This window comes from Orycteropus afer, unplaced genomic scaffold (genome assembly GCF_000298275.1).
Source record: "Orycteropus afer afer isolate SDZICR_OR568_19922 unplaced genomic scaffold, OryAfe1.0 scaffold00119, whole genome shotgun sequence".
Classification (NCBI taxonomy): Eukaryota; Metazoa; Chordata; class Mammalia; order Tubulidentata; family Orycteropodidae; genus Orycteropus; species Orycteropus afer.
The window spans coordinates 4,991,980-4,996,316 of record NW_006921706.1 but is presented as its reverse complement, the minus strand read 5'-3'; positions in this window follow the sequence as shown (position 1 = coordinate 4,996,316).

Sequence of the window (4,337 nt, the reverse complement as noted above, 5' to 3'; positions counted from 1 at the left end):
TTAATGGATTGTCATTGCTTCTATTTTGATTCATAAAAAAATATATTGCATCGGTTATGAATTCTATGTTTGCCACAACAAAATTCTAGTATGCTTATGGTACTTAAATTTCTGAAGATAGTAAGGAAATTCTCTTTACTATGACACTGTGCTCCAACAAACTTTATTTTCATATAAGCACCAAAAAACAATTTAATCATGAAAGTGAATTTACTATCTGATATTACAATCATGTCAGATGCTTAACATTCAACAAAATGAACTTCTAAAACCACTCTGACTCCATGAATTGGATTTGTAAATAAAGAATGACTATTGAGATTAATTTAAAATGAGTTTTCATTTGACATCTGATGATACTGGAATAAAATAGGCATAATTAAACTATTTAGGAAATTCTGTGGCAGCTAATGAAGTTGACACATTAAGAACTCTGGTTTCACTTTTCCTACCTACACACACATACACATTACACACACAAACTTGGAGTCAAACCAAGCAAAATTAAGTTAGGAAAGTAGTCACTTGATATAGTGAAAAAATCAGGCTTTGCAGAGTGATCTGTAAAGATACCTTCTGCAACTATTCCTTTTAAATTGCCATCCCCAGATATTACCTTCTTCAATAACTGTTAACTGTGGAAGTAGATACTACTGTATGAATAGCTTTTTATCTTCTGGTTCTCATATGATCAATGAGTGATATCAGTATGCCACCCCATGGATTACAATTGATATTAACAGACATTCAGTATTTGTTACAGGTTTGTTGATATATATTGTTGTTGTTAGGTGCTGTTAAGTCAGTTCCAAATCATAGTGACCGTGAGAGTTGGAGAGAAGGAAAGACTGTTTAGTCTCGCATCATCTTCACAATCATTGCTTTGCTTGAACCCATTGTTGCAGCCACTGTGTCAATCCATCTCATTGAGAGTCTTCTCCTTTTTCACTTTCTATTTTACCTCCTGATAACGTGACCAAAGTACAAGAGACAAGTCTGCTCATTTTTGCAAGAATGGAATGCTAAGAAGCATTCCGCTGTGCTTCTTCCAAGACAGATTTATTCCTTCTTTTGGCACTTCCTGGTATATTCAATATTCCTCCCCAACATTACAATTCAAATGCATCAATTCTTTCACTGTCTTCCTTATTCATTTTCCAGCTTTCATGTATATATATATGAGACTATGGAAAATACAATGACTTGGGTTAGGCTCACCTTAGTCTTCAAAGTGACATCTTTACTCTTTAAGACTTTAAAGAGGTCTTTTGCAGCAGATTTGCATAATGCAACATATCATTGATATCTTGATTGCTACTTTCATGAGGGTTAATTGTGAATCCAAGTAAAATGAAGTCTTTGACAATTTCAATCCTTTCTTCATTTATCTTGATGTTGCTTATTATCCAGTTGTGAGGATTTTTATTTGTAATACATACCAAATGTGGTAGTCTTCACTTTCATCAGTAAGTGCTTCAAGTCTTCTTCACCTTCAGGAAGCAAGATTGTGAATTTGCATATCACATGTTGTTTATGAGACTTCCTCCAATCTTGATGCCACATTCTCCACTTAGTCCAGCCTCTCGGATTATTTGATCAGCACATAGATTGAATAAAATGGTGAAAGAATACAACCCTAAAAGAAACCTGTCCTAATTTTAAACCATGCAGTGTTCCTTTGGTTCAAAAGACTGCCTCTTAGTCTATTTGCAGATTCCTTATGAGCATAATTAAGTGTTCTGGAATTCCTCTTCTTCCTAGTGTTATCTAAAGCACAAGTAAACATCTTTCTGCTATTCTTTGCTTTCAGCCAAGATCCATCTGACATCAGTAATGATATCCCTTATTCCATGTCCTCTTCTGAATCTGGCTTGAATTTCTACCACTTGCCTGTTGATGTATGTGGTAGTTAACTTTGTGTGTCAACTTGGCTGGCCCTGCTTGAGTGGTTGGGCAGCTGGATGTAGTATTGCCCATGATGACTGGTAATCAACTCCATGGTAGAATATACTGGGAGCAGCTGAGTAGCTGCCTTAAAGAAATGGTCTGTTTCCTGTATATAAGGAGAAGTCTTGGGGAAAGGTCTCTAACTTATGGCACGTTTGAACCCTGCATGTAGCCATGTCATTGTTCAGTAGCCTGCCATGCTCTGCCGACCTTGAGACTTTCAATGGACTTGAATTAATGGCCTATCATGTGGTTCGGTAACATAGGGACTGTGTCATTTTATTTGTAGACCTTGGGCTAGTTAGCTTCTGCAACCAGTAGCTGCCTGAGTGAAGAGATGCCTCTAGCTTCAGTGGGCTGGGAGCAAGAAGCAGAGCTGAAGTCCAAGGTTGAGGGCCTTTCACACAACCCCTAGAGCCTGGTACTTTGAACTTGGACTTCTAGCCTCCAAAACTGTATGAGAATAAACTTCTGTTTGTTAAGGCCATCCAATTTGTGGTACATTCTTGACAAAGTGGCACTAGGTAACCAGAACAATGTACTGCTGCATTTTCTTTTTTCATTGTAAGCAAAATTTTACTTGTGTGTGAGATTAATGATGTTGTTGTTGTTTGTTGTTATGTGCCGTCAAGTCGGACTTGACTCATAGTGATCCCTCCTTGGGTTGCCGAGGCAGTATCACTATGGAAGTAGATTGCCCAACCTTCCTTCCAAGGAGTGGCTGGTGGGTTTGAACTGCCAGCCTTCTGGTTAGCAGTCAAGTGCCTTAGGCACTATGCTACCAGAGTATTTGATAATTTCCCCATTCCAGTGGATCACCTTTCTTTGGAATGGGCACAGATATGGATCTCTTCCAGTTGTTTGGCCAGATAGCCATCATCCAGATTTCTTGGAATAAATAAGGAAGTGCTTTCAGCATTGCATGTCTTTGTGGAAACATCTTAATGGGTATTCCATCAATTCTTAGAGCCTCATTTTCTGCCAGTTTCTTCAATGATGCTTGGACTTCTTCCTTTAATACCATCACTTCTTGATCATACGCTACCTTCTGAAATTGTTGATCATTGAACAATTCTTTTTGGTACAGTACCTCTGTGAATTCTTCCATCTTCTTTTTTTCAAATTGTGATTTGAGTGAAAGTTTACAGAGAAAATTCATTTTCCATGTCATAGTTTATACACCTTTTGTTTCATGACATTGACTACAATCCACATAATGTAACAGCTCTCTTCCCACTTCCCCCCCCATAGTTACCGTTTCCCTGCATCCTTCTTTCCTATGCACTACTGCCCTCTGAACTATTTCCCTGTCCAAATACTGCCCTTCTGGTCTCCCATGGTTGATTGTTCTAAGGAGCATACCTATCTGGTGTAAATATTCACCTTATATGACTGTCTATTGTTTGACCTGGAGTTAGAAAATCAAAAGGGAAAAATACACTCAGCATTTCTCAAGCTGAAAGAACTGAGGAAAAAAATTAAGCCTTGAGTTGCAATACTGAAAGATTCTATGGACAAAATACTGAATGATGCAGGAAGCATCAAAAGAAGATGGAAGTAATACACAGAGTCACTCTACCAAAAATACCTGGTCGATCTTCATCCATTTCAGGAGGTGTCATATGTTCAAGAACCAATGGTATTGAAGGAAGAAGTTGAAGCTGCACTGAAGAAATTGGTGAAAAAAAGGCTCCAGGAATTGATGAATACCCATAGAGATGTTCAATAAATGGATGCCCTGCTGGAGGCACTCACTCAGTTACACCAAGCAATCTGGAAGACAGCTGTCTAGCCAACTTATTGGATGAGATTCATATTTGTACCCATTCCAAAGAAAGGTGATCTCACAGAATGTGGAAATCATCAAACAATATCACATGCAAGTAAAATTTACTGAAGATAATTAAAAAATGGTTGCAGCAGTATATTGACAGAGAACTTCCAGAAATGCAAGCTGGATTCAGAAGAGGACGTCAAACTAAGGATATCATTGCTGATGTTAGATGGATCTTAGCTGAAAGCAAAGAATTCCAGATAGATGTTTACTTATGTTTTATTGACTATGCAAAAGCATTCGATTGTGCGGATCATAACAAATTATGGATAACATTGAGGAGAATGGGAATTCTAGAACACTTGATTGTACTCATGAGGAACCTGTACATAGATCTGTCATTTGAACAGAACAAGGGAATACTGCATGGTTCAAAATCAAGAAGGAAGTGTGTCAACGTTGTATCCTTTCACCATACTTATTCAACTTGTATGCTGAGCAAATAATCCAAGAAGCTGGATTATATGAAGAAGAACGTGGCATCAGGATTGGAGGAAGACTCATCAACAACCTGCGATATGCAGATGACACAACTTTGCTTGCTGAAAGTGAGGAT